At 41.4% G+C, this 24,545-nt stretch overlaps 2 long non-coding RNA genes across 2 annotated transcripts in view; one reads left to right on the top strand and one right to left on the bottom strand.

The window, feature by feature from the left end:
- Positions 1–6,438: 6,438 nt before the first annotated feature.
- The window catches only part of LOC114808221, a 43,341-nt gene continuing 25,234 nt past the window's right edge, over positions 6,439–24,545 (top strand). Inside the window, exon 1 of the long non-coding RNA XR_003756066.2 lies at positions 6,439–6,594. This is a non-coding gene — a long non-coding RNA (uncharacterized LOC114808221). The remainder of the gene's footprint in view (positions 6,595–24,545) is intronic.
- Positions 13,429–14,219, bottom strand: LOC120638173. The gene is made up of 2 exons (XR_005659685.1): positions 14,019–14,219; positions 13,429–13,671 (listed from the first exon to the last, which is right to left on the bottom strand). It is a non-coding gene; the product is annotated as an uncharacterized LOC120638173 (long non-coding RNA).

Raw genomic sequence — 24,545 nt, 5'->3', positions numbered from 1 at the left:
CAGGAACAGATGATAGTTGAAGCTGTGCAAACAAATGAGTCCTCCATGGAGTGGATGTAGATGGAAAATAGAAGGGGACACAGAACTAAACCTTGAGGGACTCCCACAGTTAGAGGGTGGGAGGCAGAGGAGAAGCCTGCAAAAGAGACTGAGGAGCAGGCAGAAAGATAGGAGAACCAGGAGAGGGCATTGTCAGTGAAGCCAAGGTTAGATAATGTTTCTAGGAAAAATGCTTGGGAGAGTACAATAAAACAGTAAACAGAGACATTCCCTGCCCACAACAAGCTTAAAGTCTAAAGGGGGAGACAGGCATTAATATAAATGAATTACATCTCACCATCCACCTCCTACCCACTTCTTGCCACTTGCCTGGAATACCCTCCTTCTTCACAGCTGATAATCACTCTTCCCACCTTCAAAGCATTATTGAAGGCACATTTCCTCCAAGAGGCCTTCCCTGATTTAGCCCTCATTTCCTCTTCTCCCACTCCCTTGTGCAGTTGTTCCATCACAGGCAAGCATCCCTTCATCCTTCACCTGTTTCTGATCCAGGCACTGCTCACCATTCCCAAAACCTAGCTCTCCCTGTATGACACCCTCTCCCCTGCTGCTCTCTCTAGAAGGGGCTTCATCCTCTCTCACTCCTCAAGATTCACTGGGAAAGGGGAAGGAGTTGGCTTCCTTATTGCTCCCCAGTGCCACTTATGCACCAACCCCTGACCCCTTGCACATGGATTTGCTCCCTTTTTCCATCCCTCCCTCAGCCCCACAGCACTTAAGCTCATATCCTTATTTACATTAATGTCTGTCTCCCCCTCTAGACTGTAAGTTCATTGTGGGCAGGGAAGGTGTCTACCAACTCTGTTGTACTCTCCTGGGTGCTTAGTACAGTGCTCTTCAGGAAAGTGCTCAGTAAATACAGATTGATTGGCTCCAAAAGATCAGCTGGCCCAGAATGATTGATTTCCACAAAGTTCAGGATATCAGTCACCCTGGTCCCAGGGAATACCCTGTCATGATATTGTCTCATCATCCTTCTGCCCGGTTCAATAGGGAGAGAGACATCCTCTCATTCTCCCACAATGCAAATCCCTAGAGGTTCCCAATATAATTTCTGCTGCCTGCTCCTTTCATTATTTCACCCCACTTAACCCACTTGGACACATGCTTGATTCACGCCCCCCTCCCTAAAAGTGTCACACACACCCCCACCCACAGACTACCATTTCTTGAACCCCCGCCTCCAATTTCCTAATTATCATGCCCCATTTGGTCTCCATATCCAAACTACCTTCTCTTGACATACAAATACATGCCCCCGACTCGGCCCGCTCCACTGACCTCAAATCCCTCACTTCCCTGTCCCACTGCTGATCTTATATGACTGATACCACTAACCCAAGGCTCTGGATCACTTCCATGTTAGGTTTTCTCTACTCCTGTGTATGATGTGTGGAGTGCTACTGGCAGAAATCCAGACATCAGGCCAACTTCGTCTACCTCAAACATTCTCACCTGCTTCAACTCTGCCCACTCTTCCTCCCAGGAGCAATACTTCTCCATCCTTAGTGACTCTAATGCCCAAATGCCCATACAAGTTTATTCAGATTTTTAAATTCCCTCCTCAAATCCCTGTCTCCCACCTCCCCTAATCTCTTTCCCATAGTGACTTTGCGATCTATTTCATTGATACAATTGAAACAATCAGGCGTGATTAATCTCTCACAATATTCCAAATGGATTATTGCATCAGCCTCCTCTCCGATCTCCCATCCTCCTGTCTCTCCCCGCTTCAGTCTACACTTCACTCCGCTGCCTGGATTATCTTTCTACTGAAATGCTCTGGGCATGTCACTACCCTCCTCAAAAACCTCCAATGGTTGCCTATCAACCTTCTCATGAAGCAAATACTCCTCAATATTGGCTTCAAAGCTCACCATCACCTTGATTCCTCCTACCTCACCTGCCTTCTCTCCTTCTACAGCCCACCCCATACACTCCACTCCTCTGCTGCTAACCTCCTCATTTTGCCTCATTCTCACCTGTCCCACCATTGACCCCTGGCCTACAACCTAACACTGACCTGGAATGCCCTCCCTTCTCACATCTGCCAAACTCTCTTCCCCTCTTCAAAGCCCTACTGAGAGCTCACCTCCTCCAGGAGGCCTTCCCAGACTGAGCCTTCCCTTTCCCTCTGCCCCTCCTCCCCTCCCCATTCCCCGTACTCTTTCCCTCTGCTCTACCCACTTCCCCTCCCCACAGCATGTGTATATTTGTATATATTTACTCTTTTATTAATGATGCATATGTATCTATGATTTTATTAATCTCTTTTGATGGCATTGATGCCTGACTACTTGTTTTGTTTTGCTGTCTCTCTCCCCCTTTTAGACTGTGTGCCCATTGTTGGGCAGGGATTGTCTCTGCTGCCCGAATTGTACTTTCCAAGCACTTAGTACAGTGCTCTGCACACAGTAAGTACTCAATAAATGCAATTGAATGAATGAATGGGATCTCCCTAAAATCTCTCCTGAACCTTGCCAGTCACTTCCTCCTCCTCCTTCAACTCTTCCATCCTTCCAGCAGTACCTCAAGAGGAGATCACCCACCTCCTCAAATTCAACCCCTCCACCTGCACCTCCAATCTCACCCTTTTGCACCTTCTTAAAACACCTGCCCCATTCCTCTCTCTCTGACCTCCATCTTCAGTCATTTCTTTTTGGGTTCACTACAGCCCAAGCTCCCCTGACTAAGGAAGAGTATTGCTTAGTATTTATGACACTGTTATTGTGTTCCAAATAGTAGGGTAGCATGAATTGAATTTGAACAAAATATAAGAAAAATTAAAGGCACTTCTGATGTGACAATGTGTTTTTTTTAATGTAACAGTAAGGAAACTATCAAGCATGTGGGAAATGCCAAACATCTGCCTATGTGACAAATGTTTTTAGCTTAAATATGAAAATGCAGATCTACAAAAGAAATGTCAGTTCAGCAGGAAAACTTATATGCTCTGGAGAATAGATGAAAGCAGAAGAGTGTGAGATTATGGTGTGTGCCAGAGTATATTATTCCCATTAATATAGGTGATATTCTGAGGAAAGGATCCTTGAATATTTATAAAGTCATGATATTGATTCTTCATTAAAACTATGAAGACTCCCAGTTCCAATGCAGCCATATTCACTCTAACCCAGTGCAGTCTGTGTACACTAAGAAACAAATTCATTGCTTAAACTACCAGGATCATCCAATTTTATAAGCATTTTTAGACTACTGAGCTGATGCTGAGACAGTCTGTGTGAATGCCTTATAGCTCCAGGTAGCACAATTAGTAATGAACCTAAAATTGCACTGCCATGGTGTATAATAAATAACAGTTCCATTCCATAACAATAATTCATAACTCTGATGTGTGATGAATTTACCAAAAGCCATAGGAAACTTAGAACATTCCTTCACGCTAACTGCTAACACTTGAGCCTTTCATCATCAATAACACTGTTGGATTAATGAAGACAACTAGCACATCTTTAAGTCAGAGAATGATCATTTTAAAAGCCTTACTCCCTATTAATGGATAAAAAGCATGGTACTTGATCTACTCCAGAAAATGTGGAAAACCATTTGTTGAACACTTTCTAAAAGTGGATTTTTAAAAATTATTCTGTATTTGATATATATTCCCAGATCATTATTTGAAAGAGAACACCATTTGCTGAAAGCCCTACTTTCCTCATGATGTAGCAAATATACTGACTTTTTCCACTGAAAGAATCTATAGCTTCAAAGCCCAGCATTAGACCTCCAGTCTAAAACATTAAAGATGAAAATGATGGTCATAAACAAAATATGTGGATATGGATATATGTAGTTTCCCCAAAAGATTTTCTAAGGGAAAAATCTATTTTCTTTAAAGATTCAGTGTACCATTGGCTTATTGGAAGGTTTCATTTTGTGTGTACCATTTTCTCTATTCTGTGGCTAAAGTGAATTTCATGAAAAACAGATATTTGGTTCTTGAAATAAGCACAATTAATATGGTTTCTATTTTTGCCAATGGAGAAGCAGTATGCTCTACTGGAAAGAGAATGGACCTCGGAGTCAGAGGACCTGGGCTTTAAATCCTACCTCTGCTACTTGCCTGCTGTGTGATCTTGGGCAAGTAAGTGTTTAAATACCACATATAGTCCATACTGTTTGACATGCTTAGAAAAAGTCTGCTGTTTAGTACTTTAGGACACTGATATGACAATTTTTATAAATCAATCTTTGATATAACTGTAGAAATTGCCATTGCTAATAGACTTTGTTTCCTCATCTTTTGTATAAACCCTATACTCTAAACTCCTCCCTCTAGACTGTAATCTCCTGGTGAACAGCGATTCTTTTGTATTTTATTTTCCCAAGTGCTTAGTACAGTGCTCTGCAAACAGTAAACAAATATCAATGATTGATTTTCTTTAGTTATTTCAGATTTAGACTAACTGTAAAAACAGGGTTTTCCAAGGGAATGAGGAGGTATGAATTGTCACAGGACTGAAAGCATTTTTGATTCTTTAATTTATGAATAGAAGTAAGAATCCAAGAATTGAAAGTCTGACCATCCATTTATTGTGATGGATTATGAAAGACACTACTTGACTTGCTAATAACCAACAATTAAATATTTGTTTAGCACTTGGTCCATTGAATAGAGACGGTAGCAGGAGAATGGAACAACAGATGGGAAATTCAGTATGGTATCTCAGAGGTGATTTTTCCAGTGTCACCATTACTTTAATTGTTACTGCGATATTTTGTTGGTGCAGAATTTGCAGGGTAATCTAAAATTATATCTATATTTTATGAATATGCACTCCTAAACCATGGATTTACTTTAGCCTATTATGGCTTGCAGGTTTAAAATTGGCCCAGAAATGCCCCACCTAACCAGTTATTTGTATGCAAATGTGGAAAACCATACACACAATATCATTAGATCAAGATGTACAATGCATATTGACATTGGTGGGTGACAGAGGCTAAGTAACTAGATATTTTTAAAATATTGAGTATAAAAAGAAAAGTCTTCTATTTAATTTTGAAACAAGCAAAATATCTATGTTTCTGAACTTGAAACCAAGCCCTGGGGTAGATAAAGAAGGCCAAGTCCCAAGGGGGGCTCACAATCTAAGTAGGAAGAACAACAGATAGTGAATCCCCATTTTGCAGATGGAGTGACTGAAGCACAGAGAAGTTAAATGACTTGACTAAGGTCATATAACATGCAAATATCAGAGCTAGGATTAGAACCCAGGTCCTCTGACATCCAGGCCTGTGTTCTTTCCACTAGGTATAACAGTAGCACTTAGCTATAATGCCAGTTCATGATTAGATAGATTGATCTTTGAAACGGCCCCTTAGGTTAGGCCTCATTGGTACAGGATATCAACCCAGCTGCGAGATACTGGAGATTACATTGCCTTCACTTTTAATGACTTTCTGAAGCAGCGTGGCTCAGTGGAAAGAGCACGGGCTTGGGAGTCAGAGGTCATGGGTTCAAATTCTGGCTCTGCCTCTTGTCAGCTATGTGACTGTGGGCAAGTTACTTAACTTCTCTGTGCCTCAGTTACCTCATCTTTAAAATTGGGAAGAAGACTGTGAGCCTTATGTGGGACAACCTGATTACTCTGTATCTACCCCAGCGCTTAGAACAGTGCTCTGAATATAGTAAGTGCTTAACAAATACCAACATTATTATTATAACTGAAAAAATTTCAGGGACTTAATTTTGCAGCAGGGCTGTAAACTCTTTTGTTTGTAGTCCAGGTGTAATGTTGAGGCAGGGCTTTATGGGCAGAGGTTTGTGACAGGTTGGCATCAGGCTGGAACATGGAAAAACAGATGTTTGAGGGGCAAGGAAGGAAAAGGGAGGGAGAGGGAGAGAGGACTTTAAAAAGGGAGAGGAGGGTAAGGGAGGAAGAAAGAAGGAATGGGAATTGAAGCGGGGAAAGAGAGGGAAAGGGAGAAGAGGGAAGGAAGAGTTTGAGGGGGAATAGAGGAAAGGGGGAGAGGGGCTAAAGGAGAGAAAGAACAAGTTAGTCACTGTCACTGCTGCTGAAATATTTTTCACCCTCACTGGTTTCTGGGACTGGGCCAAGTGCTTTCTTACCCCCAACTGGACAAGGTAAATGCTCACCTCACTCCTGATCCATCCAAGTAGCCTGGCACAGCCTCTGGGAATGAGGAACAAGTTGAAGCTTTGGAGTCCCTACAATATTGGTTCAAATCCCACCTCTACATGTCTTTCCAACTCAGCACCCACTGCTGCCGCTGCTGCTAAAACCACCGTGAGTGGTGAGGGTGCCAGAATCTGGCCTTGATAGAGGACACATGTTACCAACAGGAAGCAGGTGGTAGAACCAGTATTTCAGCTCCAAGGGGTGGAGTGGGCTAGGCTAACTGGGATTGCCCACCCTGCCCAAAAAAGCCAGTTGCTGAGTTCTGGTGGGGTTGAGGAACAAGGTTGGGTCTCTTTCAGTGGGAGTTGGGCATGTGATAGGATGTCCGAGTTCTGTCCTGAAAATACCTAAGCCTGATCCACTGCATATGGTAAGTGTTTTCTCTTTCCATGCTACATCTGGAATAATGAAGGTTAGTGTGGGTTAACCTTGTTGTAGGTGTCATCCCTGGATAATTGCTGTTTAAACACAGGAATCTCTCAAGCAGATAGATCTGGGCAATTTATGGCCAGCTGATTAGGACTGATTTCTAGGTGGGTAATTTGTTATTCAGCCCTGAAAACCTCCGGGAGCTGTAGAGAGTTACCATGTCAACCTCTCCCTTACTATCCTGTGGCTGTTTATCTTTATTGATGTTCCCAATTAAATCCTGTTGGGTTATTTTGTCTGTGGGTGCAGCTCAGCCATGGCCAGTGAAACCTATATAGCTTTTTTAGAAGTGCCTGGTGGAAAGACTTAACTCCTTATTTTTCTTGGTATTGGGTTTGGGTGACAATCCTTTTAACCCTAGTGCAGTGGTATAAAGCAAACCAGCTCCAAGTTCAGTCCAAGGGGAAAATGATTCTTCCTTCTGATCCTAGCAAGGAGTGTGGACTGTGATCCCCCTCCTGAGCTTATGTCATTAGCTTTCAAAGTGATTACCATAGAAAGAAGATCGGCCACAAATTGATAGGAAATGGCAGACTGTAAGGTCCTTGTGGTCAGGAAACGTGGCTACCAGCTCTGTTATATTGTACACCCCCAAGTGCTTAGTACAGTGCACACAGTAAGTGCTCAATAAATACCATTAATTGAGGAAAGCACTTATAATATCCTGCCTTGACTACTGCATTAACAGCTTCACTGACCTCCCCGCCTCCTGTCTCTCCCCACTCTATTCCATTCTTCACTCCGCTGCCTGGATTATTTTCCTAAAAAAAGTTACTCCCATGCCTCCCCATTTCTCAAAAACCTCCAAAGGTTGCACCTCCACCTCAAAAAGAAGCTCCATAACTTTAAGGCACTCAATCAGCTCTCCCCCTCCTGCCTTACCTTGCTGATCGACTACAACCTGCCTAGCACATTTCACTTCTCCAAAGCCATCGTACTCGTACCTCGATCTCATGTATCCTGCTACCAAACCCTTGCCCATGTCTTCCTTCTGGCCTGGAACCTGCACCTTCATATATGAGACCACAACTCTCCCCACCTTCAAAGCCCTTCTAAAATCACACCTCCTCCAGGAGTCCTTCTCTAACTTAACCCTCATTTCCCCTGTTTGTTTTCCCTTCTGTGCCAGCTATGCCCTTGATAGTTACCCCACATCACATATATACATATCTGGAAAACATGCCATTTCTCTGTCAGTGTTTATCTCAATATCTGTTTCCCACTCTAGACTGTAAGTTGCTTGTATTGTATTCTTCACTGGAAAGAGCACGGGCTTTGGAGTCAGATGTCATGGGTTCAAACCCCGGCTCTGCCACTTGCCAGCTGTGTGACTTTGGGCAAGTCACTTAACTTCTCGGTGCCTCAGTTCCCTCATCTGTAAAATGGGGATTAAGACTGTGAGCCCCACGTGGGACAACCTGATTCCCCTGTGTCTACCCCAGCGCTTAGAACAGTGCTCGGCACATAGTAAGCGCTTAACAAATACCAACATTATTATTATTCTCCCCAGCGCTTAGCACAGTGCTGTGCACACAATAAGTGTGCAATAAATGCAGTTGACTGACAGAAGGGATTACAATATAAACAAAAGAGAGAAGAGAAGGGAGAATCAGAGGGAGAGAGGGAAGAAAAAAGGGAGGCTTTTTAAAATATAAACATTTGTTTGGGAGTCAGAGGAAAATGACAACTAAAGTAAAAAGTTCTGCAGACCTTGTGTCATTTATCTTACCTGATTTCTGGAATTTCTGGACTAAGTGTGGGACCACACAGCAAATAATCTTGAAAACGATGGGGTAATATGTTTTTAGGCCTAAAATCCTCAGGTTTAAATCCAATTATATGAAGTACATACTTGGTTAATTCTTAAGTTACTTAAATGCACATAACACCACATTCTGAAGGAATTAATGCTCCTCCCAAAATGTCTAACTTGTTATTGGTATAAACTTTGGCAATGGGGAAAAAAGTGCACATTTGTATTTTGTCTAATATGTTGAAGGTCTTTTTTTTTATCTGATTCAGTCTCTTGTGAATTTCCTTGATCCACTTGCTTTTCTTCATTTGATTTAACACAGCTATACCTCTGTTTGGAAAAAACAGTACAAAAGTGTGGTGTTCTAGAATAGAGAAATATGGGTCTAATGTGCCCCCAAATGAGTGGGTCTAATCTTGTCTTGCAGGTTTATTTTTCATAGCAGAACTGCCATATTTTTAATATATGATGCAATTTGACACAGGCATAGATATTCATTTTTAAGCGAAAAAGCAGATGGAAGGTAGCTGTAGGCATTGTGGGGCCAGAATGAACTTCAGCTTCATTAGTGCTGAACTCAGGAAATGCATCAATATAAAATATATTCCTTTGTTTTATCAAACTGTCACATTCTGTTAAAGCAGAATCAACAGTCTGTTATTGATTCTTCCAAACCTTAAAAATATTTCGCATGTAGTGCCTTCTAAGGACTCCATACAAGTGACATCCTCACACATCTCATTTAAGTAGGTAAAGGACCATTATTTTTCCATTGTTCAAAAGGAAACTGCCACCAGAAAAGTAAAGTGACTTTCTTGAAGTAAGGCAGAAAAACAGTGGGATAGCTAGTCTAGAACCCTAACCTCATGACACTGACTCCAGAGTTTGTTATGCCCAGGCTGACACTGCTTTTAGAAGAATTCAGTGCATATGCTCACCCTCTCCCTTTTATGTCACCAGCCTGAATTCATGCAGGCATTTTTTTCTTTTCATCTGATATCCTTTTGGATGAAAGGGTTCATATGGTCCAGTTTTTATCCTAATATTAAAAATTAAATACATCAAGGGAAGGAGGAGAATCAGAAGGTAAGGTAGGCTCTCAAGAGTATAAACTCCTTGAGGGAAGATATCCTGTCTTCTCTAGTCTTCTGAAAGCTTAATCAACCAATCAGTGGTATTTACGGAGTGCTTACCCTATGCAGAGCACTGTATTAAGCATTTGGGATTCATTCACCCATTCATTCAATTGTATTTATTGAGTGCTTACTGTGTGCAAAGTACTGTACTAAGCGCTTGGGAGAGTACAACATAACAATAAACAGACATAATACAACAGAGTTGGGAGAAATGTTCCCTGCCCACAAGGAGCTCACAGTGTTCTGCACACAGGCACACAAATACTATTGATGAAATGAACAAAGAAAAAGAACAGGGAAAAGATAAACATATTATCAAATGTGGAAAAAAGGTAACAAGAAATGACTAAAAGAATGGGAAAGGAGAGAAAGACTAAAGGATGATATGGGGCAGAAAGAAAAGGCTGATACAGAAGTGGCAGGTGGAAATTTGATGAAAGCATTATTTGTAGTCATGAACCTCAGTAAAGGATTCAGCAGCTTCCACCAAATGTTTGTGTCCACACACCAAAGTATACTGCTGTGGTGAAGTAGTCAGAACAGATTTCCTGTCACTGAGAAACAGGGTGGCCTAGTGTGTCTAGACCTTCCACACTCCAGCAGCTGCTGTGCCACTATGGCAAGAGACCTGAGAAAGTCAGAGAGAGGGAGAAAGATGAAAAAATTCTAGGAGAAAAAACAAAGCAAACCATCTGGAAGGCTAAATCCAAATGATGAACTTCAGAGCCAAGGCATGGAAACTGGCCCTAAATGGGTGCAATTTATCAATTAAGCGTGTGTGTGTGGTTGTGTGTGTGTGTGTGTACATGCGAAATGGTTTATCCACTACAATCTGTCAGGTTGGTGGGTTCAAATCCTTGGGGTAGCCCAAAAGCACAGTGCTTATACTGCTCTAGTGAAGGGGCAATATAGACAGGCTCTCAACAACACATTTCGTGGCAAAAAGATACCAGAAGATAATGAGTCAGGTGGCCAATCATTAATCATACAAAATTTAATTGAAAAGTTTCTATTTTATTTGCAGCTTGTCTTGTTGTGACTGACTACATTTACACCCATTAAGAAGTAATTTAAATAAGTAATTTGCCCATTTATGAATGTTTTCAAATGAAAATGTGCAGTTATGATAAAATAATTGTAATTACTAATAACAACTTTGGAAAGTAAACAACTAACTTTGTTAGTGGCAAGTAACTTAATGAAAACCTAATGGACTAGACCAGAGAAATTGACGAGCACAATTCCCACAACAAGAACAATTTGTTACTGATGATGAAGTCGAGCAATAACCGGGCTGAAAGTTGTGAGATTCATAGCTAAAACCCTCTAGGGTAGAATTAATTCCTTTATAACACGCAGCTTTAAAAAACACAAAAGGAAATTGTTGGTGCCAGATGGGCTAAGAAAGGCCTTGCAAATAAAAAAAATGAGCTGATTTATTTTCTGCTTACAAATATGTGAATTAAGATGGGGAGCGCCTATTCAATTACCTACTCTAAGGGCTTTATCAAACGATGAGAGTAGTGTCAGTTTTGGGAGACTGGCTGAGGAGCCCTGGCATGAAGGCCGACCAGAAATATAGCCATGTGGAAACGCTCTCTGCGAGCTACTCCTCATTCTCTTCTGAACTGGGGAGAGACTTGGCAAGGGCAAGCCTGCTTCACTTCTCTATGGCTCTCCCGCAATAGCCAACCACTTCCCATCCTGCTTCCCCTTCCCAAAACTTTCCGAGGGCAGGTGAGAGGTAGAAACAGTTGAATGGATGTAGATTGGTCAAAAACAGAAGTTTCTTTTCAGCACCAACATGTTTTATGCATTCATGTAATAGAAGAAATAAGAATGTTGATGTCCAGAAGCTGTGAAAGATTTTTCCCCTTTTCGTATTTCTAAAAAAGATAATGGGATCCTATATTAACAAGGGTATAGTTACATACAGTTCTTCCCCCTTTGGCATAGGGTGATAGGATGTAGACTCATACTCTGCTTTATTTTTAATACCCCAAATTTGGAAAACAAGTTACAGTTCACACAATGGCTCCTTCATAATCCTGTTAACTTTGATTCCAAAGGAATGCTTTTGTTGCAAAATATCTACGCTTAGACTTTAAATAGACCTCCCTTTTGGACCAGTTCATTCTAATTGACTTTTCTCCTTGGAAGGTTCCAGATTTTCAGCTGGCCTATCTCCTGCATAGTTCTGATATTGGAAACTTCTATGTCAGGTTTTTGTTTGTTTTTCTTTTTTCCAGAAAAAGGAGAAAAAAAAAGAGTGTGAGGCAGTGCAAGCATTAAACATGACAACACAACTCTCTATCTCAATCTGGTCTATCCCATCACCAAACTCTAGCCCACATCCTCCCTCTGGCCTGGAACTCCCTCCCCCTTCAGACCACCATTCTCCCCATCTTTAAAGCCCTTGTAACATCATATCTACTCCAAGAGGCATTACTTGACCAAGTCCTCGTTTCTCCTAATCATCCTCCCCACTGCATCACCTATGCAATTGGATCTGTAATTAATGTTGGTATTTGTTAAGCGCTTACCATGTGCAGAGCACTGTTCTAAGCGTTGGGGTAGATTTACAGGGTAATCGGGTTGTCCCACGTGAGGCTCACAGTCTTAATCCCCATTTTACAGATGAGGTAACTGAGGCATGGAGAAGTTAAATGACTTGCCCACAGTCACACAGCTGACAAGTGGCAGAGCCAGAATTCGAACACATGACCTCTGACTCTCAAGCCCATCCTCTTGCCAGTGAGCCACGCTGCTTCTCTACTCCTTATGCACTTGATATTTACCCTACCCTCAGCGCCACAGCACTTAGGAGAAATGTACAAGGTTATGTACCTATCTGTGATTTATTTTGCTGTCTGCCTCCCCCTCTAGCCTGTAAGCTCCTTTTGGATAGGGATTGTGTCTACTAACTCTACTGTATTTTCTCTATTGCATTTATCCAAGTGCTTAGAATGATACTCTAATTTGATTTGATTGACTGAACAAAGGACACACTTTTTGGGTGCACAATGTGGTCTGGACTGTGGGTCCCACATGGACCTATTCAGCCACACACGCACTCATAAGTGAATTTTACTGTCCATGGTGTCTTTGACTATGAAAGACCACTATACATATGTGTGAATTGGGAATTATAGTACCTACAAAGTTGTGTATGGCCTGCAGAGAAATGAAAATTAACCCTCCATTTTTCTATACACCTACACAGTGTCTTTTCTTAGAGAAGGATAAATGTGCTTACAGCACTGACTCAAGATATTTTGGCACTTTAGGCAAAAGAATGGGATACAAAAGGCTGCAGAACTATGAAGGAAAATTCAGAAACCATCCTTCCCCCCCAAAAAAGTTCCTCTAGGCAATTGTCTAGTTTGCCTATTTCATAGATTGTGCTTTGTGTGATTTTGTGCACTTGTGTGTGTATGTGTACAGTTGATGCTAATCTTACTAATGGGTATGGGTAAAATTATTTCATCTGAACCCTTAAGTGGTTCTTTTTCTTTTTCCTTTAAAAGCACAACAAAATGCCACTTGGGATCTTTAAAAAAACCCACAAATAAATATTGTTCTACTTTATGATTATAAATTCTCTGCCACCCTTTTAGCCAGAGGGAACTTGTATCCTAGAATGTGAACCCCTAAAGAAGAAGCCCATGCTTGTAAGGGAAAGACTGTAAATGATTCCCAGTTGGGAGTTACCCTTTGATCTTTAAAAAGGAAGTTAATAAGCTGAGACTCACACAATGCTGTCCAGGCTTTCCCTCAAGAGGTGCTTAGAGAAGAATGGTTTGTAATTTTAGTTGATTAAATTGTCATCCCAGGGCTTTCCAATTGCAGTAAATATAATGTAATAAACCAGAGAACTTAACAGCAGTCCCCTCTGAACATTTAATTTTATCAAATTATTTGCCCAGGTTCCTGGTTTGTACGTTCATTTAAACACTTTTAAAGTACAAAAAATGGGTTGCACAATACTCAACACATTAGTGGAGCAGGCTGATATTTCCTCCTATGGCCATTTGTCCTTAAGTTATTTTTCTCAGTCAGTTGAAATCTTTGAAAGTATGTCGAAGTATCTGAAGATAGGTCCAGATGGAGGTAGGAGTAAAATTATTTTCTGCAAGAATAAGAATAGTAATGGGAATTACTGAGCACCAACTGAATGCAATGAATTGTTTTAAGCAGTTGGGTAGTACCACAGAAACACGAGACATGGTCCCTGCTCTCATGAAGCTTACACTTTATACTATATCATGTGGCCCTGTGTTTTCTGTGGAGACCAAGGTAGTTATGCCTGGCCTCCTCCAGCCCCAGGACAGATCTGAGATGACCAAGTTAGTGATTCCACTCTGGAGCTGGAGGAGGCAGGTAGAGGCAGCATAAACTTTGGCCCAAGCCAGACTGGTAGTCCTGGGCCGAGACCACACAAAACCTGTAAATATCCCTGATCTCATGCGGGGTTACCTATGAAACAGCAGTGGAAGACCCAAGTCGTGGTCTGAATAGTTTAGTGAGGCAGGGTGAGAACTCCTCCAGCCTCAGATCAGCGATGCCTATTGGCTCTAGACTACCTCTGCCATCAGAGAAGGCTGTGTTGTCCTTGAAATTTTGCTGCTGTTCCCTTCCTTCCCCAGCTCCAGACTCAGGCTGGCATTCTTTGTAGAGGTGGTAATGGCACAGAATGGGCACGAGTGCCAACTGGAGTTTGTGACATCATAGACATTACAACGCTCACCCCAGGCAGCATCAATCTGCCTGTGCTTGCAGCTTCAGTTCATGGAACATTTTTCCCTCCCTTTAAAGATTCACATATAGTCTTCTTGTAGGAATTTAAAATAATTTCCACTTCTTATTTTGACAATGATTTAACTGATTATGGATTTCTAGGCCTAATTTCCATATATACATTTTGTTTTATTTTTGATAAAAGCTTAGATTCTTATCCACCCAGGCCATTAGCTTTTTTTGACATTGTAGGTGAAGTCCCCATTCTCAATTAACTCTGGGCCAGCACTCCAGTCCCTAAGCTGCCATTTTAGGAATTTTGTTTGTCAGTCAAAGTCTCTGTCAGAGCATGATCAGTAGGCATCATTCAGGTAATGTAGAAAATACACTCCAGTTTCAGTGGGCTCACATGGGAATGAACATTGAGTCCCGCTAAAACCCACTCACAGAATTAATACAAAACCCACCCACTAGCCACCCTCACTATTTTTAAGCAAAATCTATAAGCTTAGTTCCACAAATCCTTCTCACTGAGAATTCACAGCCAGGCCTAATTTAGACACTCTTAAATACTGTCCCCTTTCTCCCCCACCTCTCTTCTCCCCCCTCCACCCCCACCCCCACCAAAAATTACATTCCTGAAAGAATCTAACAGATAATGGACATTTCTAAAGTGAGGATTTATTTCTGAGGCCTACAGTTCTCATCCCACTGGGCAAATTAGCTTTGATGAGTTGGCAGTGGTCTTGGGAAGAAAAGCCTCAAGAGTCTTTTAAAATGAGAAGATAGATACTTCTTTCCAGGAAATCTTCCCAGCCCCAGGCAAAGTATGCTGACTGTCGAAGTTGGAAAGTACCCAATAAAGACCAATCTACCCACATCATGAGCAGAGGTCCTGATTTTGGCCTTGGGAAACTGGCTGGTTCTAATTCCACTCTAGGGGGCTGGATTTGACTATGTTTTCATTGTCAGTCATATTTATTAAGCATTTACTGTTTGAGGAGCACTGTACTAAGAGCTTGGGAGAGCACGATACCATAATAAATGGACACATTCCCTGCCCACAATGAGCTCGTAGCCTCGAGGGGGAGGCAGACATTAATATAAATTCATTACGGATATGGACATAAGTGCTGTGGGGCTGCGAGGAGGGATGAATAAAGGGAGCAAGTCAGGGCGAGGCAGAAGAGAGTGGGAGATGAGGAAAGGAGGGCTTAGTCAGGGAAGGCCTCTTGGAGGAGGTGTGCCTTCAATAAGGCTTTGAAGGGGGGGAGATTGTGTGTGTGAATGTTATTAAGCATATATATAATAATGTTGGTATTTGTTAAGCGCTTACTATGCGCAGAGCACTGTTCTAAGCGCTGGGGTAGATACAGGGTCATCAGGTTGTCCCACATGAGGCTCACAGTTAATCCCCATTTTACAGATGAGGTAACTGAGGCACAGAGAAGTGAAGTGACTTGCCCACAGTCACACAGCTGACAAGTGGCAGAGCCGGGATTCGAACCCATGACCTCTGACTCCCAAGCCCGGGCTCTTTCCACTGAGCCACGCTGCTTCTCTAGATATCTAGATAACAATCTCTCTGTAAAAATATATAATTATAAGGAGAGATGTAGATCTAGGTATATATATAAAACTATAGAATGACTGATTGATAAGCCTCAGGCCTAGATTCCAGCTTAACTAGGAAGTCCTGCAATTCCCTATTTTCTTAGAACTTGATTAAAAAAGACAATGTCAAATATTTTATTTAAAGTATCTAGAAGGAGACCATGTGGAGAATACAAACTATCAGGTTTTAATTATGTCAGGATTTGGTATTTTATTTTGATTTTAATGGTGAACTATTTATGATGCCCCAATTGCATTCTTGATAGGAATGGTGAGAACAACACTGACTTTTATAATTTTATGATTGGTATGCAATCATCCTTGCAAATAAGCAGAAGAAAAATAAATCAGGTAAAATGCAGTTGGGTGACTTATTTTAGGTTAACTAGGCATTGCACTGATAAGAGTTGCCTACTTTTAAGATGGAATGCTTTCATGACAGCTCTGTAATTGAACAATTGAACTCCAGTCTAAATCAAGAAGGAAAGGATTTACTCTTTGTAAGGTGGACAAAGGTCAGAGCTTCCGTGTCATTTTCTTCATCTTTCATTTCACGCAACATTTAGTCAATGATCTTGAGGCAGGTGAACTTTGGGTTGGCTTTCCATTTAGGTTTTTTTCCTTCAGCGTCATCTTCCATTTAGCTCATTGGCATTCAAAGTTTTAGACTTCTCAATTAATTTGGAGGCCTGGTCTAAATATATAATCTGGAATAGATACGGTAAGGCCAAGTTTACGTCTGGAATTTGAGTAGCTGAAAGCTGGCTCAGCTCATATCACAGAGTCACAGATTCCATTTCCTAGGAAGCTAATATCCTCAGGGCTTTTCTTCCATCTTTAAGGGTTTCATTACAAATAGTAAAGGGGGGGGTGATTATAACAAAGCAGGAGTAACCACTGCTCTATCATCTTTCACCCCACCATTCAAATTGGTGTATGAATTGAAATGGTAATCTGTTACACTGAGCATTGAGGTAGCTACATTGAGATAGCTACATACTGGACCAGGCCCCACTTAGAACAAGTCCTCTTATCTATAAAACTATTCATTGCTTGGTCTTGGTGGGTTCCCACAGAATGTAATGTATCTTTATTCATAGAGTGCCTTGCCACTCTTGCAGGGACTAGATGGAAGGAAGTAGCTTGGGGCTTTGCAGATAATTGGAGGGAAAACTGTAATAAGAAACCCTTGGTTACCCCAAAAGAGAGAGAGAATAGCATTCTCTTTCCTCACCTATTCTCTCATCATCATCATTTACTCACATTCTGGGGTCCCCTGGCCACTTGATCATGGCTCTGTGTGAGGCCTATGCATATCTTTCCTATTTCACCCCAGCTCTACTTTGGTCTCAGACAGGACTTGGAGAGAACAAGGAGATCCAGGTTCCTGTTCTCTGTTACAAACCCCAGCACAGACAATACAGATTCAGACTCCAGTTTCCGTGGAATAGCGAATGGAGGGGCAAGTGCAGAACTGGGGAGGAGGCAGAAACCAAGAGGGGCATTGCTCAAGTCCCCGAAATGACACCATTTGGGAGTCAGGGAACTTTCTGCCTGGCATAAGTGGGGGCAGGCAAGCAGGGAATTTGGGTCTGGGGGGGGTGAAATTTCTCTGCTTAGATGTAGGTTTCCTGTCATCTCAATCCTAGTCCATAGTGGGTAGATAGGGACACTAAGACCCAAGCTCAAGGGAAGTAGGGAGAGTAAGGGCAAGGTCCATAAGGGGAAATGTGGATGGGGAGGGAAAGGGAAAGTCCTCATGGAACCTTTCTCCTCTCCATTCTGGTAGTCACATGATATCTCAGTGAGGGTAAAACAGATCAGAAATAACTTTGCAAACCAAGTGCTTGCTTGAACCAAGCCCTCTAACTATTTATCTATTCCCTACTAAATTGCCAATGTTTCATTCATTCATTCAATCGTATTTATTGAGCACGTACTGTGTGCAGGGCACTTTACCCCACTTTTCCCCTTGTAGTTCTCTTTACTGTTTACTTTCCTCTGGATCTTTCTCTACTACCACTCCTTGCCTTGTTTCTTCCTAATAAATTATTTTAAAATTATTCCTTGTTTTCAAAGTATACAATACTTTGTACCCCATAAGGAAAAACATAGTATGTCTACTTTTAAAAATGTGACTATTGGTTTAATATTTGAGGTCCTAAAACGTACTGAATATATAAAATTCAACCTAGTCCTTCAGGGTTCATTAATTCATTCAATCATATTTATCGAGCACTGAACTAAGCACGTGGGAGAGTACAGTGAAACAATAAACAGACACATTTCCTGCCAACAATGAGCTTACAGTCTAGAGTTGGCAGCAATTCAAATAAATAAATTACAGATATATATATATATATATTTTTCTTTTGCTCCCAAATTCTTTACATCTCCTGATATTTATAGGTTATAATAGAGACTGATCCATCTAATCACTATCTGAAAATCTCTCTCACTATAGAGACAGAGAGATGAATAGGGCGTTTAATATGTATGTCAATCAATTGTATTGAGCGCTAACTGTGTGCAGAGCACTGTACTAAGCACTTGGGAGAGTACCATATAACAGAGTTGTCAGACAAGTTCCCTCCCCACAGCGACCTTACACTCTAGAGTCACCACAGGTTGTTATGCATATAGCAATATATATACTAGTGTGTACACTCCGTCTGTACTTTTTGTACCAGAGAGCTGCCATGACCCAGTCATAGAACACACCAGTGACTTTATTCAATAGGGCCTTCCCACTGAGTTAGCCATATGACACCTTGTCCAGCACTACTACTGAAGCCACATAGAACTGGAATAATTGACACTTCCAAAGATTTCCACCATTGCCCAATAACATATTCAGTAGATATAGAGAGTTTTAGATTAAAAATTACAAGAAGAGTGTTCTCCTCAATAGAACACTCATACCATTATGTATATATATATGTATATATACATATATGTGTGTGTAGAAGGCCAAATACCCTCCTGCCATTGAAGATGTTCACCTTACAGAGGAATGTATTTAATTTACTGTCATTTCATAACATCATAATGGAGTGCACAAAATTAAATATCATAACACAATGAGGATTTAAGGAAGCAGGGACTTCATAATGATAATAATGGTATTTGTTAAGCTCTTACTATGTGCCAAGCACTGTTCTAAGCACTGGGGTAGAGATACAAGGTAATCAGGTTGTCCTACACGGGCCTCACAGTCGTAATCCCCATTCTATAGATGAGATAGCTGAGGCACAGACAAGTGAAGTGACTTGCCCAAAGTCACACAGCTGACAAGTTGCGGAGCCAGGATTAGAACCTACGACCTTGTTGAACAACCTGAAGAAGTCCAAAATACTCTTTTTAAAGGTCTAAAGGCGCAGCAGCAGTGTGCAAAGACTTCTGAAGATGCCGATGGAAGATTCTTATTTCTCAGACAATTGTTTCAGTAAAAAGAAAAGAACCTGTTTTTTCGATATTTTCTCTGTGACCAAATTCCTGAAGAACTAATATTATCCAATGTGCTGCTATTGCAGTTCTTCACGATACAGGACTTTGGGTAGCCAACATTATGGTGGATTTTATTATCGCCTATTATTTTGTTTTCCTCTATAGGGCTGATTACTAATATGAACTTTGCTCACTAGCCTCAATCATTCTGGTCCACCGCTGTGTGTGCCTTGCACCATCTGTAGTTCACAATCTGCTGCCTTTTTGAAACCTAAAATCCTCCTGCCTTACGTCCCTGGACCTCTTTTTTTGCTTCCAACTGTATGAATGCTTGCCCATTGATTTCGCCTAGGATCAATCTCAACAGTTCTGTTTTTGAAAAAGAACCTCTTCACTTAAAGACACCCAAGGTAAGGTCATGGATCCAAAAGGAAGTTGTTCTTTGTCACTGACCTCAGAAACAGAAAGTGGCTTATCAATTGATACACTGTAGTTCAGCAAAACATGTCATTTTCACTTGTCCAAAAGGTAAAGGTAGTAAAAATGACACAAATCAGAAAAATTTCATATGATAGATGAATTTTCAGCAACTCCTTTTTTATGATATTTAAGCACTTACTATGTGTTAAGCACTGTTCTAAGCACTGGGATAGATACAATTTTACCAGGTTGGACACAGTCCATGTCCTGGGGCTAACAGTTTAAGTAGAAGGGAATAGGAAGATGGACAAAAATCAAATAGAGTGATCAAGTATGGCTAATGTGCTTCATCAAAAATGTCAAAAATTAAAGTTCAGTTGTCAACAAATCAACCACCTAACAATCTCAGAGCCAGAGCCAGGGTTAAGCCAGGGTTAGAGCTAAAATGAAGGTTAGGATTCAATGCTTTTTTTGGATATTGCCTAGTATTCTCTTCAACAATTGAACATTTGTTGATCAGATACATGGATGCTTTAAATGATTTGCTGCTTGATTTATGACTTTTTTCTAAGGGTACCCCTGGTACACGTGATGAGGGTGGCTCATGAGGTGATCTGGCTTGCAGTGCCTACTTCTGGCTTGGCGGTCCTCCCTGTGCTGGCTCTCTATCTCACTTAAACTCTGTGCCATGATCATAGACATCAGGGCATTGAGTAGGGCCAGGAACCGTGGTGTGAAGCACAGCCCTAGAGCAGAAGACTCATCCCACCGGAGACTCATCAGATGTTTCATTTACTCCTCTTGCTGCCTGCCTACTGACAAGGTAGCATGAAAGGGTGGTTGATGTCTGAGAGAAACGCTGCCTAGGTATGCTTGCCAATTATGAGGTTAATGCTATCTGGGGGGAAAACATTCTGAGCACATGGTTAATAGATTTCTCTGTAATCAGTAATCAAAAATGATTTATGAGTCGGAAAATGTGAAGCGTCCATTCAGTTCAAATCACTTTGAGATGAAATGGTCTTTCCTGACATTGAGCCACCCAGACTCTGTTAACTGGCTGACGGTAGGTGCCCACCCTCCAGGATGAAGATGTTATTGCCAGAACTTGACTCCAGTTGCAGGTGCGAATTTATAGGGAAGTCAGTCTTGTGGAATGGAAACTGAGGCCAGGATGGTCCAGGCCACAAATGGCATGCTGGTCAATACTAATCAGAAGACCATATGTATCAGAAATGAAGTCAAGAAATTGTAAAAGTTCTGGCCAATCCTTTTTGAGGAAAAGAAAATATCTCTTTATAGTGAGATTGGGCTTGTCAGACTTTCCTCTGTTGTCACAGCACTGCTTATCTGCTGAGGACAAACAATAACCTCTCAGAGCTCATGAATAATAGCTAATAAATGTCTCTGTGGGTAAAATCAGGTATTACAGAGAACAGATGATTAGTCCTATTGTATGTTTTACATGTAATTTGCCAGTTATCTCTCCTGCTTGGGTGAAGAGGAGTCTCTGGTTTCTCCCCTCCTACATCCACATTTCCCTCTGCTTGCTGGATCATTTTTCTAAAATTGTTGTTCTGCACATGTCTCCCCATGCCTCAGTACCCTCAAATGCTTGTCCATTCTTCTCCACAACAAACAGAAACACGTCTCCGTTAGCATTAAGATACTCAATCAGTTCTTACCTTCTACTTATCCACTGCCACTCCACCCCACCTTACATTCTTCATTCCTCTCAAGCTTCTTGTTACTATCCCACAGTGGAGGGCAAGAACTATGAAAAGAGCTACACCCAGGACGATGGTTCATGACAGGTTTTCTTTACTAAGCATCCCCCAGCCATTTCCACCAAGGTTCTTTATCCCAGCATGGTCTGATCAGAACAGTATTGCCACAGAATATTATCTGTCAAACTCTTAGCTGAACAAGCTCATCCCGATTCTACCGAAGCTATCATGACTGCCTCTCCTTTCCCACCAACCCATCATTTCCCACCTGAATGCTTTTGGAACACTGGGGTCCGGTTCTTAGCTCATGACGGCTGCCTCGTTTCAGTTGTTCGACCATGCAGGGGTTCGGTTCTTCCCTCTTATATCTTCACTAGCTAGAGTGAAAAAGTCCTTCCGTATCAGCTGCATCGGGTGTTTTGGTGGTTCCAGATTTGCTCAAATTTATTTGTTGCCCCAGGCCTGTTACTGGGTAAAGCAGGGAGGGAAGAGCTGAACCTGAGGGTTTTCACACATGAACTGTTTAGGGAAAAAAACACATCAAGAAATTTAAAGAGTGAAAAACTAATAACAAAGAATCATGTGACCTTTTCACATATTTTAGGTGCAAAGTGAGAGGAACTGTGGACAATACTTGAAATCACCAGCAGGCAAATGGTGTTTATCCTGTTTTTTTCCAGAAGATTATTTTCTTCCTTTAAAGTATGTTGGCAATATGACTACTATAAAAGCAGCAATATGACATCAACAGTGTATGCAGTAACTTCATCGACAGATGGAATTAGGTGGAGGTGATTGGAATGCATCTCCTTATTTGGCATTTAAGCAATAGTTTGCCAACACTGATTTTACTAATAATGCGCTCTTAAGATTGCAACTGTCAGCAATGTGGAGGCCCTTAATGCTTTAAAAGAAAAAGTGGGATCCCTCTCCATAAAACTGAGTGGTCACATTAAAGTCACTCACCTGTGCTTAAAATTGATATTGATATTGCTTAATATTGATTTGCTATGTTGAGGCAGCAGATGAGAGCAGTGGCGGTTATCCTCTTTCAAACTGTTTCATAAGATAGTAAACTGCCATTGCTGAAACATTGAAAGCCCTAGCCTAAATCAGTTTATCTATGAGCCATCGTGTTTTTCAATTTCTCTTTATTCATCAGACTGTCAAAAGTTACGAAAAGTGTTGAAACCTGCAATAACATTTAGTTCAGCCTGCCAGTAGCTAGAGGCCTGATACCATGGGTAGAGTTCAGAATCTGTCAACATTTTTTAATTATTGCTCTATTTAGAGGAGACTGCTTAATGTCAGCCATTCCAAATCACTGTAATCTAAGCAGGCTACCAAAATATTTCTCAACTTGTTCAGTTTTTTCCTCAATTTTACTTTAGTAATACCAATGGAATGGTTTTTATCATATTTCCTTTATACCGAGCTCAAGCTGAAGACAAAGTCAGATTCTTAATTATGGCCCAAGCAAAGCTCCAGAAGTTAATGAGGATTTCAGGGAGTTTCTACAGTGATTACTGTTCTGTGAGCCACTAGAAATTATTTGGAAGGATTTCTGTTAGGCGATAGTCTAAATAATTTTGCTTGGTCTTAAATGTTGGGAAAGTGGGATAAGTGGCAAGGACTTTTCTGTGCTGAGGTGTGCGGCAGCAAGGGAATGGAATTTCTCAGGCCTGTGAATCTCTTTCCAAATTCTGCTGGTTCTTTCTACACAACATTTCCCATATCTCCCACTTCCTCTCCACCTGAACGGCTACCACTCTGGTAACAGCTCTAGTCATACTGTGCATAGACTGTTGTTTTGGATTCCTCACTGGCCTCCCTGCTTCCAGCCCCTTCCCCCTCCAATGTATGCTACATGTGGCTGCACAGATAATCTTTTTGTAGTGATGCTGAGCACATCACTCCTCTAAACTGGCTTCGTGTGTCCCTCCGCAGCAAGCAAAAACTCTTCACAGTTAACTTCAAGGCATTCCACCACACTCACCACATCTTACATATCCACTCTCTTCACCCAGTAATGAAAATAATAATATAATAATGATGATTGTGATATTTGTTAAGCGCTTACTATGAACCAAGCACTGTACTAAAAGCTGGGGTAGATACAAGATAATCAAGTCAAAAACAGCCCCTGTCGCATACAGGGCTCACATTCTAAATAAGAGAGAGAATGGGTGTTTAATCTGATTTTTCAGATTAGGGCCTTGAGACTGAGAGAAGTTAAGTGACTTGCTCAAGGTCACATACTAGGCAAACGTCAGAGCCAGAATTAGAACCCAGGTCCTCTTGCTCCCCACTACTCCCCACCTCACACTCTCCGTTCTTCCTGCTGCTGCTAACCAAATGTTCACAGCTATATCACATAATTTGAGGCCTTACTCAATTGTGCCATTCAAATATTTTTCTGTCTACTGTTTTTACAGGCCTCTTCATTTCAGTGCAACATAGAGCATTTGTATGGATTGCGAGGCTAAGTACTGAACATAAGTGGTATTGGTGGAACTGTTCTGAAAGTTGACTATGGCATTTTTAAAAGCGATCTCACAGCCTTAAAGAAGGTTAGGCACTGCAATTAGCCTATTTATCTTTAGATTGGTCTGAATTCCGATGACATGTTGATGATGATGATGATGATAGAAGCAGCGTGGCTCAGTGGAAAGAGCCCGGGCTTGGGAGTCAGAGGTCATGGGTTCGAATCCCGGCTCTGCCACTTGTCAGCTGTGTGACTGTGGGCAAGTCACTTCACTTCCTCTGTGTCTCAGTTACCTCATCTGTAAAATGGGGATTAAGACTGTGAGCCTCACGTGGGACAACCTGATTACCCTGTATCTACCCAAGCGCTTAGAACAGTGCTCTGCACATAGAAAGTGCTTAACAAATACCAACATTATCATTTTTATTATGGTGGCATTTGTTAAGCACTTACTATGTGCCAGGCACTGTACTAAGTGCTGGGGTGGATACAAGCAAACCTACTTGGACACAGTCCCTATCCCATGTAGGGCTCAGCTCACAATCTCATTCCCCATTTTATACAAGAGATAAC

This window comes from Ornithorhynchus anatinus, chromosome X5, assembly GCF_004115215.2.
Source record: "Ornithorhynchus anatinus isolate Pmale09 chromosome X5, mOrnAna1.pri.v4, whole genome shotgun sequence".
Lineage (NCBI taxonomy): Eukaryota > Metazoa > Chordata > Mammalia > Monotremata > Ornithorhynchidae > Ornithorhynchus > Ornithorhynchus anatinus.
The sequence above is the reverse complement of the archived record's forward strand: the minus strand, read 5'-3'. Positions and strand labels throughout refer to the sequence as shown.